The sequence below is a fragment of the Nomascus leucogenys genome, chromosome 1a (genome assembly GCF_006542625.1).
Source record: "Nomascus leucogenys isolate Asia chromosome 1a, Asia_NLE_v1, whole genome shotgun sequence".
NCBI lineage: Eukaryota > Metazoa > Chordata > Mammalia > Primates > Hylobatidae > Nomascus > Nomascus leucogenys.
The window spans coordinates 84,219,150-84,244,470 of record NC_044381.1 but is presented as its reverse complement, the minus strand read 5'-3'; the positions used below and the strand labels follow the sequence as shown (position 1 = coordinate 84,244,470).

Here is a 25,321-nt window from a genome sequence, read left to right as displayed (position 1 = left end):
AAATCACTTATGCAATCATTAGGGTCATGGCTCTTTAGTATTTAGGAATTCCTCTACCACACAAATAAAATATATATTACATTTTTAATTTTAATATGTAAGAAAGCAGTTTACCAAAGGAATAAAAGCATTAATTATATGAAAAATTCCAAAAGGGATCTCTAATACTTTCAAATATGTCAAGTTCATGGTTCTGATTACATTTATTCTTTCATCATGTAAATAACTCACAATGACAAACTCAAAGAATCCTAATTACCAAACTCACATGGCTATTGCTTTGCTCTCAATGTACTCCATGCAGATTTTCTCCATTCCCTTAATCAATTACCTTCCCTGAAAAATGTGTCTGAAGTGTTAGGCTTCTAAAAAAGCATTCTAAGAGATTCGAACTTTTTTTTTTTTGAGAGATGGAGTCTCGCTCTGTCGCCAGGCTGGAGTGCAGTGGCATGATCTCGGCTCACTGCAACCTCCGCCTCCCAGGTTCAAGTGATTCTCCTGCCTCAGCCTCGTGAGCTGGGACTACAGGCGTGCGCCATCACACCCAGCTAATTTTTGTATTTTTAGTAGAGAAGGGGTTTCACCATGTTGGCTAGGATGGTCTCGATCTCTTGACCTCGTGATCTGCCCGCCTCGGCCTCCCAAAGTGCTGGGATTACAGGCGTGAGCCACTGCGCCCGGCCAGAAATTCCAACTTCTAACTTCAAGTGATTTACAGCTCACTAGAGAAAAAAGTATGTTCCAAAGGTTAGCAAATTAGTAGATAATTACCTCTACCTAGATCGCTTATTGGTATGCAAATCAAAAACACTGGCCATTAAAGGCGGGTGGGGGGATAGGTTGCTTGTCACTGAAGAAATACCAAATAACCATTTCAGAGTTATCAGAACTAATAAGGACTCATATCTGGTGCTATCTATAAATTAAACTGAAGCAGTGACAATAGAGAGTATTTCAGGACAAGTAAGACTGTTATCAGTAGAAAAGGAAAAAAGAAAAATCTGATAAGAAAGGAAGGCTAATGAGAATACAAATGTCAACAGGTTTAGAGTACAATTAACTTTTATTATGGTAGTACTGCTGACTGAGGGTATGAGTAATGCTCTGATTTTGACAAGACAGTCTTACAGGGGAGGAAAGCATATGAGGATATTCTTATAAACAAGAAATAAGAATAAAAGGTCAATCTATAAGATAACTATACTGCAAATCTAACAGGAAAAAGAGTTAAGCTAAAACTACCTTTTCATTCAACAAGGCAAGTACCCACTTGGTACCAAAAACTTGGATAGTCATTGTCAAGAAAAAGGCTGCCGAGGCAGAATCCTTATCCTTAAGAAACTTAAAATCTAAAAAAAAAACAAAAAAAAAAAAACAAAAAGAAACTTAAAATCTAGTATAGATATCAGATAAGTAAACAAATAAAAAACCAATACAGTGCTATTTGGTAAATGCCACACTAGAACTGTAGAAAATGTCACAGGAGTTACTTGTAGAAGAAGAGCATCCTAAAAAAAAACTTGTAAGGGGGGGAAAGAATATAAGGCCCCAAAAAGACACAAAAGACATCCATTACTCAAAATGGAAAAAAAAAAAAAGGAAAACAAAATATTAACACAAACACACTGATATCAGTAAACAAATGCTCTATCCAAGCCTAAGATTTTGAATCACCATAATGAAACTGAACTCTGGAAATGATGTCTTTTTTTTTTTTCTTTTTGAGACAGGGTCTCACTGTTGCCCAGAATGAAGAGCAGCAGCACAATCATGGTTCACCACAGCCTTGACTTCCTGGGCTTAGGTAATCCTCCCACCTCAGCCTCCCAAGTAGCTGGGGCTACAGGAATACAAACCCAGCTAATTTTTTTGTATTTTTTGTAGGTACAGGGTCCCACTATGTTGTCCAGGCAGGTCTGGAACTCCTGGGCTCAAGCAGTCCTCTTGCCTCAGTCTCCCAAAGTGCTGGGATTACAGGCATAAGCTGCTGCGCCTGGCCTAACTACGTCATTTTAAAAGCCTATTTAAAAATGTGTAGTGAAAACAACCTACTGAAAAACACCCCAGAGTAATTCTTGAGTCAAATAGAGAAACTGATAAAGCTGAACAGAACTTAATCTCACTATATAAGTAAACTGTTTAGGACAACAAATTGTTTTCTCTCATTTGACTTTCACTATTATTTCAGAGATTAGAAAGCCGACCTCAACATACAATTATAATTATTCATCATTAACTCAGACTATAACAACCAAGTCACACAACTCCTATCTCTTATCTAACACTGAAAGAGTGCTTAATACTGTATATACTAACACCATGCCTACCATTCTTGATGTACCATCTCAATCCTCAAAATAAAACCTACTGAATTAAGCATCCCCATTCTGCAGATAAGGAATTAGGCTTTGATAAGTTAACTTTTTCATTGTCACACACAAGTCAAGAGAGTATTTCTGAAGACATTTGACTCTATAATCTGTAAAAGTACTGTAAGTCAGTGATAGTACTGTAACTGCACTGTAAAGCCTGTCAGTATGTGCCTATGGAAAAACAAGAAAAAGTCATCAGCAAATTAATACATTTATGGTTACATCTTTGTAGAAAAAGCTAATCAAGAACACGTGAAAGTGTTAGATTTCCTCCCAGTAAACACATTTATGGCCAACCTAGAATAAATGAAATTGTGTTTCAAATGTCAAATTATCTGTTTATGGGAGATGACTAGAACAGAACAGTCTCTAATATTTAGCTCACAGCAAGGCTAAAGTTTAAACAAATAAATGATAAAAGTATAAACTGAAACCAAGCATCTACTATGTGCCATTCCGAGCTTTTTTTCATTCTCAACACTGCTGACATCAAATGTGTGGGTCTTTTCCTCACACCAATTCTCTGGACACCGACTGGGTGTCCTACAATTCAATTCCATTCTGACACTATCTACCTGGAGTTAGAATCAGATCCCACAAGCTAATGGCTCAGTCCCAAAAGACTGCCCCGACTTCAGATGCCAGCCACAAGTTTTGGGCCTCCTGTACTTCACACCACCCAGCTATTCAACAGGGGTTCCCATGACCCCCTCCTCAGGTTCAATAGTTTGCTAAATGCTGAGCACGGTGGCTCACTCCCGTAATACCAGCACTTTGGGAGGCCAAGGCTGGAGGATTGCTGGAGACCAGGAGTTTAAGACCAGCCTGGGCAGCTCAGCAAGACCTCATCTCTACAAAAAATAAAAATAAAATTAGCTGGGCATGGTGGTGCACGCCTATTTGAGCCCAGGAGTTGAAGGCTGCAGTGAGCTATGATCATGCCACGGCACTCCAGCCTGGGTGACAGAGCAAGACCCTGTCTCTAAAAAAAAATAAATAAATAAATAAAAATAATTTGCTTGAATGGCCCCAGAACTCAGAAAGGCACTTTACTTACTATTACTGGTTTATTATAAAGGATACAACTCAGGAATAGCCAAATGGAAGAGATGCAAAGAGCAAGCTTTAGGCAGGTGGGGTGGAGCTTCCATGCCTTCTCCAGTCAAACCAGTCTCCCAGCACCTTGAAATATTCACCAACCCAGAATCTCTCCAAACACTGTCATTTAGGAGTTTCATTAGATGGGCATGATTAAATTACTGGCCATTGGTGACTGGCTATCTCTAGCCCCTCTTTGCCTTCCCAGAGGTTGAAGGTGGGGCCCCATGCCTTGATCTTTCCGGCAACCAGCCCCCTAACCTGAAGCTATTATAGGGGCCTGCCAAGAGTTGACTCACTGAAACAAAAGATGCTCTTATAACCCTCATTCAAACAAAAGACTCTCTTATCACTTTTATGCTTAAGAAAATCTCGAGGGATTTAGAAGCTCTAGGTCAGTTATCAGGGACAAAGACCAAATATATATTTCTTATTGTATCGCAGCCACATTAAGGGCTGACACACTAAGACAAAAAGATACAACCCCCTACCCTACCCTTAAGGAGCTTATTTACAACTTACAGGCTCAAAGTTCTTCACTTTAATTCAACTACTTTTTTTTTTGAGACAGGTTCTCGTTCTGTTGCCCAGGCTGGAGTGCAATGGGGCCATCATGGTTCACTGCAGCCTCAACCTCCCACGCTCAAGAAATCCTCTCACTTTAGCCTCGCGAGTAGCTGGGACCACAGGCACACACCACCAAGTCCAGCTAATTTTTGTATTTTTTGTAGAGACAGGGTCCCGCTATGTGGCCTAGGTTGGTCTCAAACTCCTGGGCTCAAGCGGTTCTCTTGCCTCGGCCTCCAAAATACTGGGATTTCAGGCGTGAGCCACTGTGCCAGCCTCATGTACATTTTTAAACACTAGGTAAAGGGGAAAATGGCTTTCATCAAAAAGTTTCTAATCTTACCAAAAAGACAATGTTAAAATAAGTCTTAAGGCAGGCTATATTATAGACAAAGCAGAAAAGCCAAGGGCTTTGGGATCAAATAAAATGAATTCAACTCCTTTCTATCACTTATAATAGGACTATGGATAAAATATTTAATCTCTCTGAGTCTCAATTTCCTCATTTGTAAAAAGCAGAATGCTGACAAAGAACTTGAAATGTAGTTGTTAGTATTTAAGAAATACATACAAAGGATACAGCATATGGCATAACACATTAAGAGACACAGCAAGGGATACAATTCTGGATAAGAGGGGAAAGCAGAAAGTATTGTGATTTGGTCTTGCTACAAATTTTAAGTATAAAAGGATAAGGTATAAAATACAGAAGGATAAGATTCCTTTAAGATGCCTATAAAAACTATGAAATTTATTTTCATTAACTCTAAGTATGTACTGATTATCCTTATGCAAATCATTATCGTGAAAAACATTGGCAGGTCATTTGTAAAGTCGATGAATCACCTGGATCAGAGACTTGTATCTGGGGTTCATGACCTTATTTCCATGAATCCCTGCATATTGTATGAACAGTGTGTGTGTTTCAGAGGAAGGGCCCAGATGACTATCAGAGTCACAAAACAACCTGTTTAATACTAGATTTTTTTGTTTAATATTAGACAGTTAAATCTGCGTGTCCAGTACACATAAACTGGAGTTTATACCGTTTTCAATGTGAGGCAATGTGATTTCCAGTACTAAGACAGAACCACTGTTTAACGCATAACTTATTTTCTTCCAGATTTTTTGGGTCAGTAAATATTTGAGTGTCTAGTAATTCTGAGCATAAATGAACATCAAACAGTAGTCACAGCCCTCAATAACTTACAGATGAGTTACAAAAAAAGAATAAATTGTTAATGCATACTTTCCTAAAATTTTAAGAACTAAAACTTAATTGCCAATAGGAGGGTATGGAACGTTCCTAGAGGAAGGAAGAGTGGGTGGCTGAATTTTAAATGAAATTATGAACACAGCCTCTTGGAGAGGGGTTACTTTCATCTATCTACATCAGTGGTTTTCAAGTTGTAGGATGTGACCCATTTGTGTGCCATAAAATGGCTCTAGTGATCTCAACCAGCTTCATAAAAAACAAAATAGAACAGCTTTATCTTGATAGAAACTCAGAAAAAAGACTTTCTGAAGCGTTACTTACATTTCAAACATAACACAAAAATGAGTATCTAAATATGGATACTCTAAGTACAACCAAGTCCTAGCAGAGCACCTAGCTCACTACATTCATAGGAAGCAATCATGTTAAATGAATGCAGTCTTAAAGGCACTTCTAAAACACACAAGCAAAATACAGATTGCCTACTTCTTACATCAAAACAAAATAATGTATTTTAAGTGACATTCTCAAACCTTTTCTGTGACAATGTAAAACTCTCAAAATATAATGTTTTGACACAAAATCCTCAACTTTTTGTGTGAAGTTTCTCAAATTGTGAAGCCAAGTAATTATGATTTATATCAAAAAAGCATAACTCAAAAGATAACTATAAACACGTAATTAAAATTTCTAATATTTGAACTTATTAGATATACTACAAACTGTAAAAACCTGACTCTCCTTAATTATTTCACATCTGTTGGTTTGTGACAAAGCACTGTGCAGTCTTGAAACAAAAAGTGAATAAATGAATATTTATTAAGTATTTGCTATGTGTCAGATATTTTGCTGGGTGCTTTCCATATCTTATCTTAATTTTTTCAATCATCTTTCAAGGTGGCTACATGTCACAGGTGAGAAAAGTGAGGCTTGGCCTAGAATTACAGCATGAAATAAATACCCCAAGGCTCCTTTTACTACATTACTATAATTACTGTCATTTCTCCTACTGATTTTTTGCCTTAAAACATTGGTATGAGGCCAAGCGTGGTGGCCCACACTTGTAATCCCAGCACTTTGGGAGGCCGAAATGGGCAAATCACCTGAGGTTAGGAGTTCAAGACCAGCCTGGCCAACATGGTGAAGCCCCGTCTCCACAAAAATACGAAAATTAGCCGGGCATGATAGCGGGTGCCTGTAATCCCAGCTACTCGGGAGGCTGAGGCGGGAAAATAACTTGAACCCAGGAGGCAGAGGTTGCAGCGAGCCGAGATCATGCCATTGCACTCCAGCCTGGGGGACAGAGTGAGACTTGGTCTCAAAAAACAACAACAACAACAACAACAACAAAATTGGTATGTAGGCCAGGCGTGATGGCTCATGCCTGTAATCCCAGTACCTTAGGAGGCCAACTTGGGAGGATCACTTGAGTCATGGAGTTCGAGACCAGCCTGAGCATAGTGAGACCCCATCTCTATCTCAAAAAATAAAAATAAAAATGTTGGTATGTAAACTAAGTCCAGAGGTCAAATCAGGCACACCTTATTTTTATAAGTAAAGTTTTATTGGAAAAGTCATGCTCATTTGTTTGGCTACCTCTGCCACTCTAACAGCAGAACTGAGTACTACTTGCAACAGATACAATATGGCCCACGAAGCTAAAATACTTGCAGAAAGTTGTTGACCCCTGCCTTAAAGAAGCAAAATGCCAAGAACCCTGGAGGCCTCAAAATTTCAACGTCTTTGAGGGTCTTTGAGACTATTAACTGAAGAAGAAACTATAAAATTATATGAGACAGAAAGCCAAATGTTTTAATTTTTATAATGTTATATCATAATTAGCCCAAATTTATAAAAACAACAAAATTATAAAGCTTGATTATGAAGTTACTGTTTCATAATTAAGCTGTTTTCTGGCCAGGTGCAGTGACTCCCACCAGTAATCCCAATGACTTGGGAGGCTAAAGTAGGAGAGTTACTTGAGCCTAGGAGTTTGAGGCTGCAGTGAGGTATGATCACACCACTGTACTCCAGCTTGGGTGACAGGGCAAGATCCCGTCTCTAAATAAAATAATTAATTAACTAAAATAAAAAATAAACTGCCTCTGCAGCTTGAATTGATGAAGGAAAAAAATCTCACAATTCAAAATATATTTAATGAGCATGTGTCATGCACCCATATTTCTCATGAAGGAACATACTCGGTTCAAAACAAAATGGCACCTGGCTTTTTCTTACTAGCATTTTGTTTTTTATTTCACTTCACACTTTTTGATTTAATACATTAACGGAGCCAGGTGTGAGTGGCATGTGTCTATAGTCCCAGTTAGTGAGGAGACTGAGGCAGGAGGATCACTTCTGCCCAGGAGTTCAAGTCCAGCCTAGTCAACAGAGTGAGGCCTTACCACTTAAAAAAAAAAAAAAAAAAAAAAATTCACTGAAATCATTCTACTCTGTACTTTAAGCTGAACATTTATGTGATTAACCAGGAGTCTATATTTGATTTTCTGGTATGAAGAAGGAGTTTGCTTTTCTTTTTTCTTTTCTTTTTTTTTTGAGACAGAGTCTTGCTCTGTCGCCCAGGCTGCAGCGCAGTGGGGGGATCTCGGCTCATCGCAAGCTCCGCCTCCCAGGTTCACGCCATTCTCCTGCCTCAGCCTCACGAGTAGCTGGGACTACAGGCGCCCGCCACCACACCTGGCTAATTTTTTGTATTTTTAGTAGAGACGGGGGTTTCACCATGTTAGCCAGGAAAGTCTCGATCTCCTGACTTCGTGATCCACCCACCTCGGCTTCCCAAAGTACTGGGATTACAGGCGTGAGCCACCACGCCCAGCCTGCTTTTTTTTTTTCTAATTCATGGTTTTCATTCTAAGTAAAAACCTCCAAATCATATCATTTTATCTTCATTCAAAATACAATTCACTATCCATTCATTCACTCGTCTCGCTCTGTCACCCAGGCTGGTCTAGAACTGAGCTCATGCAATCCTCCTGCCTCAGCCTCCTGAGTAGCTGGGATGACAGGCGCAAACCACCATGCCTAACTTCTCCAAGTCCATTTAAACAACTTATCTTAAACTACCCAGAATGGGGAATGTTTGGTTACAATGACACAAATAACATTTTCTTTATTACTAATTTTCAAAAAAACTTTTTTAGAGAACAGGTCTCACTGTGTTGCCCAGGCTGAAGTGCAGTGGCTATTTCAAAGGTGTGATCAGAGAGCACTGCAGCCACCTGTGTTCAAGCAATTCTCTCATTTCAGCCTCCTGAGTAGCTGGGACTACAGCATGAACCACCATACCCAGCTCTCATTTAGTAATTTTAAATAAGAGTCCTCCAATATACAAACTCTAGAATAAATCAAGAAAATTTAAGTCCTACTAAAATGTAAAATGTAGGTAGGTAACTGTTAATGAATACCTTGCCTCTACTGACTTCATTAAGTATTTTAGTTCACAAAATCTTATATTTGGTTTCTTTTTTTTTTTTTTTTTAAGAGATCTTGTTATGTTGCTCAGGCTGGACTCAAACTCCTGGGCTCAAGCAACCCTCCCACCTCAGCCTCCCAATTGGCTGGGGCTACAGGCATGTGACATTGCTCCTTCATTTTTAAGAATAAATGTTAATGTATATTAGTTTTAAAAAATCCAAAATGATTTTTGTTTAAAATAACCCCATAGTCCCAGAAACATGCAAATGTGGTTCAACATTTGAAAAATCAGTGTAATTCACCATAATAACAGATTAAAGAAAAAAGTTCACACAATCTTCTCAATACACGCAGAAAAGGCATACGATAAAATTCAACGTCCATTCATGATTTAAAAAACAAACCCTCAGTAACCTAGGAACAGAAGACAACCTCCTTAACCTCCTTAAGAGAATGCACAAAATGACCTACAGCTAATATATTTTAAAGGTGAAAAACTGAATACTTTTTCTTTAAGAAACTGAGCAAGAGGCCAGGCACTGTGACTCTTGCCTGTAATCCCAGCACTTTGGGAGGCTGACGTGGGCAGATCGCTTGAGCCCAGGAATTCGAGACCAGCCTGCAACATGGTGAAGCCCTGTCTCTACTAAAAATACAAAAAATTAGCTGGGCATGGTGGCACTCACAGTGGGTCCCAGCTACTCAAGAGGCTGAGATGGGAGAATCAACTGAGCCCAGAAAGTTGAGGCTGCCGTGAGCCTTGCTGCACCACTACACTTTAGTCTGGGGATAGAGTGAGACCCTATCTTAAAAAAAAAAAAAAAAAAAAAAAAAAAAAAGTGAACAAGATAAAGATGCTACTTCTCATCTCTCCTATTTGACACCTCAGTGGAAGTCCTAGCCAAGCCAATATAGTAAGTTAAGGAAAAGAAATAAAAGGCATACAGACTAGAAGGAAAGAAAAGTTTTGAGCATGACTGTCTACTTAGAAAATTTCAAAAAAAATTACTAAAATAAAAAAGCTCCTAGAGCTAATAAGGGAGTTTAGCAGAAAGTCAGGAAACAGTCAATATACAAAAATTAATTTCTATATACTATCAGTGATCAATTGGAATCTGATTTTTTTAGATTACCATTTACAATAGGACCAAAAAATTAAAATAATTAGGTATAGACTTAATAAAGTATTTGCAAGATCTGCATATTGAAAACTACAATATTCACATAAATGGAAAGAAATAGCATGTTCATAGATTAGAAGACTCAAATTATTAAGATGTCAATTATCTTCAGGTTGATCTCTAAATTAAACACAATCTCAATCAAAATCCCAACAGAATGTATGAATTATTAAGATGATTCTAAATACCATACAGAAAGCAAAGGAACTAAAAATAGCCATAACAATTTTGAGAAAGAATACAGTGGAAGAGTCACATTACCTAATGTGAAGACTTATTTTAATGCTATAGCAGGCCGGGTGCAGTGGCTCACGCCTGTAATCCCAGCACTTTGGGAAGCCGGGGCAAGCAGATCATGAGGTCAGGAGATCAAGACCATCCTGGCCAACACGGTGAAACCCCGCCTCTACTAAAAATACAAAAATTAGCTGGGCGTGGTGGTTTGTGCTTATAATCCCAGCTACTTGGGAGGCTGAGGCAGGAGAATCACTTGAACCCTGGAGGCGGAAGTTGCAGTGAGCTGATAACGTACCACTGCACTCCAGCCTGGCAATAGAGCAAGACTTCATCTCAAACAAAAACAAAAACAAAAAAAAGCTATAGTAGGCCAGGCTCAGTGGCTAACACCTGTAATCCTAGCACTTTTGGAGGTTGAGGTGGAAGGATCCCTTGTGCTCAGCTGCTCAAGACCAGCTTGGGCAACGTAGGGAGATCTTCTCTCTACAAAAAATTTTAAAAATTGGCCTGGCATGGTGGCATGTACCTATAGTACCAGCCACTGGGAAAAGTGGGAGGATGGCTTGAGTCCTGAAGGTTGAGGCTGCAGTGAGCCATATTCACACCACTGTACTCCAGCCTGGGTGACAGAGTGAGACCCTGTCTGAAAAATTTTTTAAATAATACAGCCTGGGCAACATAGCCAAGACCTCATCTCTACAAATAGTTTTAAAAATCAGCCAAGTGTGGTGGCACGCCTGTGGTCCCAGCTACTTAGGAGGATTGCTTGAACCTGGGAGGCCAAGGCTGCAGTGAGCAGAGATCACACCACTGCACTCCAGCCTGAGAGACAGAGAGAGACCCTGTCTCTAAATAAAAAATAAAAATGTAAATAAAATAAAATAAAAATAAAAAATAAAAAGGATAGACAAAATAGATCAATTCAAGAGTCCATAAACAAACCCAAACAAATGTAGTCAAATAGCTTTTGACAAAGAGACAAGGGGAATACAATGGGAAAAAGATCATGTTTTAAACAAATGGTCATGGAACTGGACAAATAAATAAGTGAAACAACCTGTACTTCTCTCATTTTATACAAAAATAAACTCAAAATGGAACATAGATCTAAAAATAAAATTACAATATAAAACTTAGAAAAAAAATAGGAGAAAAATCTCTCTGACCATGGATTGAGCAAAGAGTTCTTAGATATAATATTCAAATTTTAAAAATTAATAATTTGGACTTTCTCAAAATTTAAAATTCTATACTTCAAAAGTAATGAAGTATAGAAGTTATGAGGATGAAAAGGCAAGCCAGAGTGGAAGAAAACCTTCATAAATCACTTATCTGACAAAGATAAAGGACTATAAAAAACTTTTGGGGCAGTGGCTCATGCGTGTAATCCCAACACTTTGGGAGGCTGAGGCAGGAGAATCACTTGAGCCCAGGAGTTCTGAGACCAGCCTGGGAAACATAGTGAGACCCCATCCCTAAAAAAAAAAAAGGAAAAAATAATAAGATAATAATAAATTCAGCAATAAGAAAATAATCCAATTTAAAAATAGGCAAAAGGTTCAGACACTTTACCAAAGATAAACAGATGGCAAATAAGCACATGAAAAGATGCTCAACATCCTCAGTCATGGAGGAAATGCAAAGAAAAATCCCAACGAGATACTTTTAAAATGGCTAAATCTAAAGACTGACCATACCAAGTGCTGATAGGAATGTAAAGCAACTGGACCTCTCATATATTGCTGGTGGAAATGCAAAGTGGTTCAGCCACTTCAAACACAGCTTGACAGTGTATTAGTTTCCTATGCCAACGTAACAAATTGCCACAAATTTAGTGGCTTAAAACAACAGAAATTATTTTACAGTCCTATAGGTTAGAAATCTGGCATATGTCTCCCTTGGCTAAAATTACTGGCAGGGCTGCTTTCTTTTCTGGAGCCTCTTCAAGATTCTAGAGACCACTCATATTCCTTAGTTTGTGGCCTACTCTCCTCCATCTTCAAAGCCAGCAACTTTGCGCTTCTCTGACCATTGTTGCATCTTTTTTTTCCTGACTCTACTCTTCTGCCTCTCTTTCCTTTTTTAAAGATTGTGTGATACACTGGGACCACCTGAATAATCCACAATAATCTCCCTAACGTCATCTGATTAGCAACCTTAATAAGTCTTTGCCAAGTAAGCAAACATATTCACAGGTTCCAGGGATTAGGATATCTTTGAAGACCTTTATTCTGTCTACCACAGATAGGTCTTTTTTTTATTTTAAGATAAAATTAGACTATATCTACCATATTCCATCTACTTAAGAGAAACAAAAACTTAGGTTTACACAAAAACCTATTTGCAAAGATTTACAGCCACTTTATTCAGTCACAAAAACCTGAAAACAACTCAAATGTCCTTCAACTGGTGAATGGATAGGTGATGGAACTGTTCTTTATCTTGATTGTGGTAGTTGCACAGCTCTCTGAGTTGGAACTGTACAATGAAAAGAGTTAATTTCATTTCATGTAAATTAGAGTTAAATATTTTTTAAAGAAAGGAAGCAATTATATCATTTCTCATCCACCAGATTAGCAAAAATTTTAAAATCTTACAATGCCAAGTGTGGGCAAGGATGTGAAGCCACTGTCACTCATACTGTTTGCAGGAATGTAAATGGTTACAGCATTAAAAAGGGTAATTTGGCTGTAGCTAGTAATGTTGAAAACGCTTATCAACCTATTATCAGCAATTCCACTTATAGGTAGGTATACATACATTCTAGGAAAGCGTCCACACATGCGCTCAAGAAGACATGCACAAAGATATTCATTAAACATTGTTTGAAATATTAGAAAACTGAAAATTCTTCAGTAGAGGAATGAATTGCAGTTAGTAGTTACTAAAAAAGAAAAGGGAAAAAATGCATGACAGAAAGAATCCTGCCAGTTAAGTGACTTGGAGAAGGCAACTTATTGGTTTATTTAACAATAAGACATCCTGAGAAGAGCACTGAACTTAGAATATGGAAGCTTAGAATATGGAGAACAGCATTTTAGCATTCATGTAGTTCCAAGTCTGTCACTAACTAGCAGTCAGACTACGGATTACTTAACTCCTGCAAGCCTCACTTTCTTTTTCGTGGAAAATGAAGAGGTTAGACTATATAACCAGTAAGATTACTTCCAACTCAACGATCCTACGATTCAGTAAGTATATGATCAAAAAATATAAGGGCCGGGCGTGGTGGCTCACGCCTGTAATCCCAGCACTTTGGGAGGGCGAGGCGGGTGGATCACAAGGTCAGGAGATTGAGACCATCCTGCCTAACACGGTGAAAACCCGTCTCTACTAAAAAAAAAATACAAAAAATTAGCGGGCGTGGTGGCGGGCGCCTGTAGTCCCAGCTTCTCGGGAGGCTGAGGCAGGAGAATAGCGTGAACCCGGGAGGCAGAGCTTGCAGTAAGCCGAGATTGGACCACTGCACTCCAGCCTGGGCGACAGAGCAAGACTCTGTCTCAAAAAAAAAAAAAAAAAAAAATTATATTCTGGCGGTGGCTCACGACGGTAATCCCAACATTTTGGGAGGCCGAGTCGGGTGGATCACCTGAGGTCAGGAGTTCGAGGCCAGCCTGGCCAACATGGTGAAACCCCATCTCTACTAAAAATACAAAAATTAGCCAGGTGTGGTGGCGAGCACCTGTAGTCCCAGCTAGTCGGGAGGCTGAGGGCAGAAGAATCACTTGAACCCGGGAAGTGGAGACTGCAGTGAGCCAAGATCGTGCCACTGCACTCCAGCCTGGGCAAGAGCGAGACTCTGTCTCACAAAAAAAAAAAAAAAAGAAAGAAAGAAAAGACAATTATATTCTATATAAGCACATATGTCAAGATACTATTTTTTTCTCGACACTCTGAAATCAGAAAATATCAGAGAAATAGGGCATTTCAGTATAATATTATATAAAATTGATCAAATTTCTTGGAATGGGTGATAAAATTTTATTTTTAAAATTTTTTCCATGACACAGCCCTCAGGAGATCCTGAAAACACGTGCCCCTGTGATGAGATTTTTAATCAAAATCATAATTCAAGATCATGTAAAAGCTAAACCCACTGTACTGACTTGGGTCACCCTCAGGTAGAACTTATATATTCTCTCCCGTTTTAACATTCTAAAACAAGTTAATGTTAATCAATCCACCTTAATTTGTCAAGTTCAAGTCCGTCTAGCCAAAAGTAATTCAGGTACATGGTAAAATTTACTCGATTTTTAAAGATAAAATAATGAATTGCTTTTCCTATTTTTGCCTGTTGTATCTACAAATCTCTTACATTATAGTTTAATAGCTCATCCTGCTGCAAATAGAAAGCCTATAAAACCTATCCACAATACGCTATGTCCACACGGATCTAGTAAAAAAAAAAAAATCGGTAGTTAATTCAAGGAAGCTTATTTAATAAGTTTCATTACCACCAATACTTCAAAGACACCAATAACCAACACGTCATTTGTTCCTATTGCATAATTTAACAGGTTATTAACTTCTGGTATAATCCAAAAGCATAATTAGTAAACTATCATTAAAACATGATATTGCTTTTTTTAAAAATCAGAAATATTAACACCTTTCACTGCGTCAGTCAAATCAAAATTTCAAAATTTTTGTTCAACTGACTTTCCAAATCTAAATTCTTACTATTCTAAACGAGTGTGGAGACAAAACACACACTCCACACTACATCTAAAAACTTCCTAGTCATCAGATTTTAATTTTAGCATAAACTGCCAAGAAAAACCTTTCGACCGAAACCTACATTCCGTACACATTACTGTATGTCAATCAACAGAAGGTGAGTTATGATCATTAGAAAGTTACATAATTTACTACAAAGATCGTTTAAAGCAACCTTCATTAAACGTAGGTTATAACAATTTACAGGCTTCAAAGTTCAACGTGCAACCTTAAATTATCAGAAACCATGAACAAAACTAGGCTTTTCTTTAAAAGTGGTCACAAGGAAGCAGGAACTGTTTGCGTGTTTAAGAACGCAATGAGCAGCAGAATACCAGCAGCTGAGTCAGGCAGAGGAACGCTGACTACATTCTGACTTCTAATGGAAAGCGTTCCCTCGCCGATTTCCCAGACCCGGCCGGGAGGGAGTCCCGCGCGTCGCGACCTCGGAGCGGGGGCGCAGGGGGCAGACGACTCCCCGCCGCGCCCCCTGCACCTCGGGCCCGGCTGGCTGTGGCCCGCGCCAAGGTGCATGCCCAGCCAAGCAAAAGGAGCGGGCACCGCGCAGGCAGCGTTGCTCCGAGGGACAAAGGTTGGGCTCACGCCCTCCACGGCCGCAGCTCCCGCGCCTGAGGAAGCCCGCCTGGCTGCCAGGGGTCTCCCGCTGGCCGGAGTTTGCGCGGCGTGTGGGGGAAGGGGAGCCCGCCCGCCCCTCCCCCGCCGCGCTCCCGGGGACCTGTTGATTAAGATCTCCACAGCCCAGCCGCCGCCGATCCGCCTCTTACCTCGGCGCCTCGGCTCCGCGGAGCCTCCCGCCCCGGCCGCGCTTAAGCACTGCAGAAGCGACAGCCCTCCGGCGGCCCTTGAAATACCGGATAAAGAATCCAGAAACTCCCGACTCCCTACCTCAGAATCCTTAGTCCCCGCCCCCGCCCCACCGCCAGCCTCCTCCGTCGCCGCCGTCACCGCCACAGCCGCCAGCAACTCCACTTCCAGACCGCGCGAGACCGGCCCCTGCGGCCGCCGCGAGACCGCGCACGCGCCCCCGGGACTCTGGCGCAGTGGGCGCGCGGATCCCAGTCCCACCCCGCCCGTGAGAGGCTGGCGCGGCTTGCCCAATCCCGAGCCGGCGCGGAGAGAGCGCCCGCTCATTGGTCGTCTCCGCAGCTCCCGCCGGGTGCGCGCAGTCGCGCGCCTCTAAGTCTAAAACGCGTACTGCTCGGGGCTAGCTGGCACTGTGGAGCCGCTTCGGGGTTTGGCCGGCGGGCTTTGTGGGGACGCGAGGCTTCCCTGGGTTTCTACGTCCCTTGGCTCTTGTCTCTGGATGACGGCTCCTGAAGAAAATCTGATTCCTCTTGAAGAGATTCCTCATGTCCTGTCAAGTTAGTCACACAATCTAACATTTGTTTTTTTAAAAAAATTACGTAAACACCTGGATGTGTGCAGTGTCCCGCAGAAGACTCCATAAAGCCAGCAGCTGCACTGACTTCTGAAAACCAGAAAGCAAGGATGGCAAGGACTAGAACTATTTCCCAGAAGTCTCCCGAAGGGACAGAGTTACGCAGACCAGCCCATGCCCTGGGCATGGCTGGCGCCCTCGGGACCTGGATGTGCCACCCTTGGAATGGGGCAGGACTCAGGCGGGTGCGGGCGGAAGTCAGAGCAGATTGGAGTACGTTCTAAGGAGAAATACCAGCAAGTGTTTCTCGACACTTGCAATAAAAGCCCTCGGATGGTCTCTGTCTTGACAGTACCTTCCGAGGAAGCCCTTTCCACCTTTGAACACTTGCAAGGTTTGTTAATCGACCTCTCCTTCTATGAGACCAAAATATGCCTGTGACTCCAGCCCCGGGGCACAGTTTCCCCTAGGGGCACAGTCCTCCCTCAAAGCCTTCATATATGCCATTTCCATTTCTCTCAGTTTTCCTCATTTTGTCCCACCGTGTTTTTCCATCTCGCAATGTCCTCAGGTCCTGATTTTCAAGTTCTTTCACATTCTTCCCCATTACTCTCCTCTGGACAGCCTATGGGTTGTTAGTGTCCCTCACTAAGGACACTGATGGCCTGAACGAAGCAAACCGTTGTTCCAGGTGGTGAAGATCTTTGGGGATGCCTACCCTTCCCAGATTTGTTATCCTTCTCAAATCTGATGAGCATTCTGTCCAAGTGTTTAATAAGACAGAGCCAAGGACAGAACTCTGCTGCATGCCACTAAAGACCTTAATGCTCCTGCCATCAAAAATTTCTCAGTAGGCTTCGAATACAGATGGACGACACAACCAAACTGTCTTCTTGGCCCATATTTCTCCACAAAGATGCCATGAGAACTGGTGAAATGCCTAACTGAAATCCAGATAAAGTCTCCAGGATTCCTAGAAACTATTAGCCATACCCCAAAAGAAAAAACGGTTACTGTGTGTGACTTACTTCCTTTTCTAAGTTCTTTTGTTTTTGTTTTTGTTTGAGACGGAGTTTCGCTCTTTTGTCCAGGCTGGAGTAAAGTGGCGCAATCTTGGCTCACTGCAACCTCTGCTCCCCGGGTTCAAGCGATACTCCTCCCTCCGCCTCCCCAGTATCTGGGATTACAGGTGCCCGCCACCACGCCTGGCTAATTTTTGTATTGTTAGTAGAGACGGGGTTTCGCCACATTGGCCAAGCTGGTCTTGAACACCTGACCTCAGGTGATCCACCTTTCTCAGCCTTCCAAAGTGCTAGGATTACAGGCGTGAGCCACCGTGCTCGGCCTCTAAGTTCTTAAATATATATAAATAACAATTCAAGAAGCTTCCTCCAGCTCATCAATGAATTCTTCTTTCTCTAGCTTATAATTTCTCGTCTTTGGCACTATTGACATTTGGGCTGGATAATTCTTGTGGGGACTGTCCTGTGCATCATAGGATGTTTAGGAGCATCCCCAGCCTCTACCCACTAGGTGCCAGTAGCATCACCCTCCCCAATGTGACAATCAAAAATGTCTCCAGACAAAGGTCATGGGGAGGGATGGGCAAAATCATCTTCAGGTAAGGACTGCAGATCTAGCTGTTCAAAGAAATGACCTCTTTGGAAAGATAGTATATCTTTATCCGTAACTTCCTATCTCTTGACCCCAGGCAGTTTTACAAAACAACAAAAAACACACAAAAAAAGCCTCCACCCAAATGAACCCGCCAAGTACCTAGCCTTGCTTCCTCAGCTGCTTAGATTCCCATACAGGACCCCACCCTAATAAAATGATTATTAGTATGAGTGTGAGATAGCAGACCAGCTGCTTATCTCAAAATATGTGAAATTCCTTTTTAAAGTGCTGTAACAATTCAGAAGGGCATTTTTTTTTTCAGGAAAAGAAGTGCTATAAAAATGTTAGTTGTTATGGCCTGGCATGGTGTCTTACAGCTGTAATCCCAGCACTTTGGGATGCCAAGGTGTATGGATCCCTTGAGCCCAGGAGTTCAAGACCAGCCTTGGCAACATGGCAAAAACCCATCTCTACAAAAAAATACAAAATTAGCTGGGCATGATGATGTGTGCTTATAGTCCCAGCTACTTGGGAGGCTGAGGCAGGAGGATCATCTAAGCCTGGGAGGTCGAAGCTGCAGTGAGCTGAGATCACACCACTGCACTCCAGCCTGGGTAATAGAGTGAGACACTTTCTCAAAAAAAAAGTTATTATTTTACCTCCTAAAGATATTTTCATGTTAAAAGAGGGCAGATCCTACAGCAAATAACAAATCTACTCTCTAGTGGGTCAGGTGCAGTGACTCACACCTGTGATCCCGACAGTTTGGGATGCCAAAGCGGGAGGATTGCTTAAGCCCAAGAATTCAAAATTAGCCTGGGCAACATGGGGAGATCCCGTCTCTACAAAAAAATTTAACAATTAGCTAGGTGTGGTGGTATGCTCCTGTAGTCCTAGCTACTTGGGAAGCTGAGGTGGGAGGATCCCTTGAGCCTAGGAGATCTAGGCTGCAGTGAGCTGTGATTGTGTCACTGCGCTCTAGTCTGAGCAACAGAGCAAGACCATGTCTCAAAAGAAAAAAGAAAAAAGAGAAAGAAAAGAAAAAAGAAATATATTTTCTGGTGAATTGAGCCAATCCCAGAATCTCCAAGTCATACAAATTACTGGTGTATATGCAAAAACTGAAGGGTAGCTAAAAGAGTGAAAGGTATAGAAACTGGAGGCACGGTAATTAGATTTAAGTTTTAGCTTTGCTGCTAGCTAGTTCTGTGGTTTAAATGTGTGACAAGCTTCCTGGGCCTAAATTTTCTCATCTATAATGTAAAAGGGCTAACTACTCCTTTTTTCCTCCTAGTTTTAGGATTCTGGTAGCCTCTGCATATACAGTCTAACATAGATAGCATAGGAGGTTAAGAGAATATAATATTCCCCCCAAAATAGAATGAAATGGATAATATGTGGTTTAAACCCCCCTGTCAGAAGGGCTGTTCATCCTTGTCAGAAAGCAGTTCACCTGCTGAGTCACTCTAACAAATGTGTAACTAAATATTATGGGTGAGTAGTGAAAGCCTAACTGTAAAACCAGGAGTAAGGTGGACAGTCACCATAGTAAATACCCTGCCTTCTCCCTCATCTTGTCATCTGCTTAGCCCATTGTCTGTCAATATCCCTTATTAAATGTTTATGTAATAAAATACCACACTATTTTATTTCATTAAAAAGTTTTGGGAAGCCAGTCATGGTGGAGTGTGCCTGTAGGCCCAGCTAATCAGGGGGCTAAGATGGGAGGATTGTTTGAGCCCAGGAATTCAAGTCCAACCTGGGCAACACAGCAAGACCCCTTTCCCTAAAAATTTAAAAAAAAAAAGTTTTGGGGGAAACATATTCATGTTGCATTTCAGCCACTTGTAAAAAGGTCTGAAATTTTGGTTTTCAAGATTTATTATTCCATATTATATATCAAATTATGTAGCCTTAACTAAGGCCATTATATCTCCTCTTTGTACTAGTGAAAATCAGGTCTTCACTAGTATAGTTTTCATAACTTGGCTTTCACTAGTACCTCAGTGAATTAGTACTTAGAATTTTCATAAGTGAATTAGTAGCCTAATCACATAATTGTATGAACCAGATGATCAGAGATAATGTATAATAAAAGCAGAATACTCACTGACTCAGATAAAAGAGAAATTATGAAACAAAAATTACATATGAATAGTAATACTAGTAAATAAATATATATATATATATATATTTTTTTTTGAGATGGAGTCTTGCTCAGTCACCCAGGCTGGAGTGCAGTGGTGTGATCTTGGCTCACTGCAACCTCCGCCTCCCGGGTTCAAGTGGTTTTCCTGCCTCAGCCCCCCAGTAGCTGGGATTACAGGCACCTGCCACCACGCCCGGCTAATTTTTTTGAATTTTTAGTAAAGACAGGGTTTCACCATGTTGGCCAGGCTGGTCTCGAACCCCTGACCTAAAATGATTTGCCCACCTTGGCCTCCCAAAGTGCTGGGATTACAGGCATGAGCCACCGTGCCTGGCCAAATATCTAAAATAAAATAATAAAATAACAAAAAGCAAGCCAACAAACAATGAACTTTTCTAATTCAATTGGGTTATTCTTATGTAGATGTTTTATAGCAGAATTTAAACTTTCATAAATCTAGCTAAATATAGTATATCCCTAAGCTAAGAACATTATACAGTTGTCATATGGAATGGAAGGTCCCACTGTCTGCATCAGTGTAATTCAGTACAGGTCAGTATTATTCAACCTAATTGACTTTAACAAATATTCACTGATTTCATGGGCTAAGCATTGTGCTGTAGGCACTGAAATCTGTGTGACAGTCCTTATCCTAGAGGAACAGGAAAGGTAGGAAAAAGGACACGATAAGACAAATAAAATACAAGGAAAAGCGTGGTGAATGAACATTAAGTGTGCTAGACTCAAAGAAAGAAAAGGTCTTATACCAGGAGGAGCTTTACTATCTAATGAAGGTGCGGGTGGGAACAGTGAATAAACTGCTCTGAAAGTACTCACAATAAGAGGAAAAATCAAGATCTTATACATGGCTTTAAAAAAATAGACATGAGGCCGGGCGCGGTGGCTCAAGCCTGTAATCCCAGCACTTTGGGAGGCCGAGGCGGGAGGATCACGAGGTCAGGAGATGGAGACCATCCTGGCTAACACAGTGAAACCCCGTCTCTACTAAAAATACAAAAAATTAGCCGGGTGTGTTGGCGGGCGCCTGTAGTCCCAGCTACTCGGGAGGCTGAGGCAGGAGAATGGCGTGAACCCGGGAGGCGGAGCTTGCAGTGAGCCGAGATCGCGCCACTGCACTCCAGCCTGGGGCACAGAGCAAGACTCCATCTCAAAAAAAAAAAAAAAAAAAAAAAAATAGACATGAGTTAGGGGGAGGAGTGGGGAGATGTTGGTCAAAGGATACAAAATTTCAGTTAGGAGGAATAAGTTCAAGAGCTCTATTTGTAAAACATGGTGAGTATATAGTTAATAACAATGTATAGTATACTTTAGTATACTTAAGAGACTAGATTTTAAATGTTCTCACCACAAAACAAATGGTATGCAGGTAATGTTAATTAGCTTGATTTAGCCATTCCACGATGTAAACATATTTCAGAATACTATGTTTGTCATAAATATATCTAATTTTTATCAATTTAACTTAAAAATCTTAAAAAGATACACATAAAACTTTTTCTAATGTGAATGACTGAGTGATATAAACAGAGAAAAGAAGCATGAGCTTAATATGGAAACAAGAGTCAACGAAAGCCTCAGGGTAGGATATTCAATATTTAGAATGTCAATCATTTATGATTCTTTTATTTGTACCCATCTGGGTGGTCCTTTGCCAGTCTGGAGATGTGTCAAGAATAAAACAGGGTCCATGAGAATTTTTTTTTTTTTTGAGATGGAGTCTCACTCTGTCACCCAGGCTGGAGTGCAGTGGCGCGATCTCGACTCACTGCAAGCTCTGCATCGTGGGTTCACGCCATTCTGCTGCCTCAGCCTCCTGAGTAGCTGGGACTACAGGCCACTGCCACCATGCCTGGTTAATTTTTTGTATTTTTAGTAGAGATGGGGTTTCACTGTGTTAGCCAGGATTGTCTCGATCTCCTAACCTCATGATCCCCCCGCCTCGGCCTCCCAAAGTGCTGGGATTACAAGCGTGAGCCACCGCACCTGGCCCTGAGAAATTTTATTTCCGAGAGAGGAGGTAGGTAAATTTAGGGCTCGGAAAAATTTATAATGAAGGAAAGATCAAGCCCAAATGTTAAGAAAGAGGAGACGAAGTTTGTTCTGCTTGAAATGGGCTATAAAATTACCTATATCTTTTCCTCACCAAGCTCCCAATCACACTTTTGTTTTGTGTGAAAAATTTCAGTGCTACTTTAATTAATATTTACATGTGAATACCTGTGACTGACTGGGTCTGGATGGTATCTGGCTTGAACTTTTTTTTTTTTTTGAGACGGAGTTTTGCTCTTGTCACCCAGGCTGGCATGCAGTGGCATGATCTCAGCTCACTGCAACCTCTCCCTGCTGGGTTCCAGAGATTCTCCTGTCTCAGCCTCCCTAGTAGCTGTGATTACAGGTGCGTGCCACCACGCTCAGAAAATTTTTGTATTTTTAGTAGAGGCGGGGTTTTGCCATGTTGGCCAGGCTGGTCTCCAGCTCCTGACCTCAGGTGATCCACCCATCTCAGCCTCCTAAATTGCTGGGATTACAGGCATGAGTCACCGCACCTGGCCTGAACTTTAAAGTGTGGAACTGCAGGCCGGGTGCAGTGGCTCCCGCCTGTTAGCCCAGCACTTTGGGAGGCTGAGGCGGGTGGATCACCTGAGGTCAGGAGTTCGAGACCAGCCTGGCCAACATGGCAAAACCCCATCTCTATGAAAAATACAAAAATTAGCTGGGCTTGGTAGTGCAAGCCTATAATCCCAGCTACTAGGGAGGCTGAGGCAGGAGAATTGCTTGAACCCAGTGGGAGGAGGTTGCAGTGAGCCGAGATCGCACCACTGCACTCCAGCCTGGGGGACAGAGTGAGATTCTGTTTCAAAACAAACAAGCAAAGAGTGGAACTCTAATGTCTCTTCTCCTATATTCTCTCTTGAACTCACTCAACTTGACATGTAAAGTCACTGATTTCAGCCACTTCGTTAAATGCAAAAGTCAGTTTTCAGTCATCTTATGTGACCTGTCTGCAGTATCTGATGAAGCTGATAATTTTCTCCATTTTCTTCTCTGGGCTTCTGAAACACCATTCTTACTTCCCTTCCCATCTCACTGGAACCTCCTCCTCAGAACCCTTTGCTGGCTCTTATTTATCTCTTTGTATGCTAATATTTGGAGTGTCCCAAAGCTCTAAAATGGAATATTTTACTTCTCTCTTTGCCTGGGTTTGAATCCCAGCTCTGTCACTTGCTAGCTGTCTGATTAGAAGTCAGTTAATTTCTCTGAAATTCAGCTTCCTTATTTATAAAATGAGTATAATAAAAGTAGCTACCTCCTACAGTGCTTGTGAAGACAAACTGAATTTATATATGACTGCTTAGAACAGTGCTGGACATAGTATGTATTAACTATTTGTCTTTATTTTTATCATGATGTTCTTTGTCACTCACTCCCTTTCATCTGGTCTCATGGCTTCAAATTTCATCTATATACTGTTTACTCCAAATTTATCTTTAGTCTGAACTTCTGCCCTAAATTCCAGAATCCTGTATTCAACTATCCGCCGGAATCTTGATTTAGATTTCTAATGAGTATTGCAAATTTTACATGGCAGAACTATTGATTTTGACACAGTTTCCAGTTATCCAGGTGTTCTTTCACATGGCACATTCAACCTATCAGGAAATCCTGTTTATCTACCTTCAAAATATATCCAGAATCTAACCACTTCTCCCCATCCCCACTGCTACCACCCTACTCCAGGCCATCATCATCTTTTGCCTGGATTGTTGCACTAGGTTTCTTCCCACCTGTCATGAGACAGACTGGGGGAAGTCAGCCAGAGGAAGGGAGTTTCAGATGGAAATTACAGATCAGGTACAGGAGGTAGTGCTAACTAGAAACTTGTGAAACCTGTCAGTAGAAGCAGATATCTGAGGCTTTGCAAATTCCTTTCTCACGGAAAAGCCCTACCTTCTCATGTGATAGACTATGGCAGAATTGGAATAGGTATTGGTATTCCACCAGGTTTTTAAAAGTGTGTTGGGAAGCCAAGGTGGGCAGATTGCCTGAACTCATGAGTTCATGACCAGCCTGGGCAACATGGTAAAACCCTGTCTCTACAAAAAATACAAAATTTAGCCGGGCGTGGTGGCGCATGCCTGTAGTCCCAGCTACTTGGGAGGCTGAGGCAGGAGAATCACTTGAACCTGGGAGGCAAAGGTTGCAGTGAGGTGCGATTGCACCACTGCACTCCCGCCTGGGTGACAGAGTGAGATTATATCTCCAAAAAAATAAAATATAATAAAAAAAAATGTGTTGGTGGAATGGGAGACATGGGAACAACACAGTGGATCCCTTTTAGGGCTCTTGGAGAAAATAGATACTGTTTTCTTTTTTTTCTATTTTCCAGAATAATTTTAGAAGAATTTTTAAAACCATATTTGGGAATATAAATGGTTTTAAATTTTTAGCTGTGTAAATCTGTAGCTGGTGCCAGGACCTGACTAAATAAGTATTTAGACTGAAAGCTTTCAGGCCTCATGGCCTCTGGGTAACACTTCAAGCAAATGCAGGAAAGCAGAACAGCAAACAAGTCTCCTAAGCCTTGTTATCTCAGCTCAGCACACTGGAGAGCTGAGAACAGTATGGCAACAGGCATAAAAATGCACTGATTTTTTTTTTCCTTTTAAGTTTAGACTGAATATAGGCTATGAATATACCTAGGATCTTGGTAAAATGTGAGAATTCACTTTAATGAAGAAAATTGAGCGATTTCCAAGGGTGTTCAGCACTTTAGTCAACATTTCATAAGTTCTCATCTAAAATATACACAGAAGGACAAGCTCTTTTAATAGTAGAAGTAGAGATAAATGAGATTTTGTGATACAAAATTACATGCAAATGTAATTTCTCCCTTGCTGCAGGTCAGGAAGCCAGAAGCAGCTTAGCTGGGTGGCTCTGAGGTTACAAGCAGGATGTCGGCTCTGGACTGCAGTCACCTGAAAGCATGACTGGAACTAAAGGATCTGCTTCCAGGAGTCTCACTCACATGTCTGTTAGCTAGAGGTCTCTGTCCTTGTCATTTGGCCTTGTTCCTTGTCGTAAGACTTGGCCTCTGTTTCTTGTCATAAGGAACAGCTGGTTTCCCCCAGGGCAAATGATCTAAGGATGTGACAGCTGGCTTCCACCAGGGCAAATGACTTAAGAGACGGAGCAACAAAGACAGAAACCATGGGCTGTTTTATGACCTAGTCTCCAAAACCACACACCACCACTGCCATCTTATTGTCTAGAAGCAAGTCGCTAAGTCCAATCTGTACCCAAAGGAAGGAATAG

General features: G+C 41.1%; 1 protein-coding gene across 3 annotated transcripts in view; it reads right to left on the bottom strand.

Annotated features, from left to right (window-relative positions):
• MPP5 (membrane palmitoylated protein 5) overlaps positions 1–16,032 on the bottom strand; it is a 100,888-nt gene extending 84,856 nt beyond the window's left edge. Inside the window, exon 1 of one of the 3 annotated variants that reach the window (XM_003263590.2) lies at positions 15,608–16,032. The gene's annotated coding sequence lies outside the window, so the exon portion shown is untranslated. The remainder of the gene's footprint in view (positions 1–15,607) is intronic. The other 2 variants (XM_030812433.1, XM_030812432.1) reach the window with 2 other exon arrangements.
• Between the last annotated feature and the right edge of the window lie 9,289 nt (positions 16,033–25,321).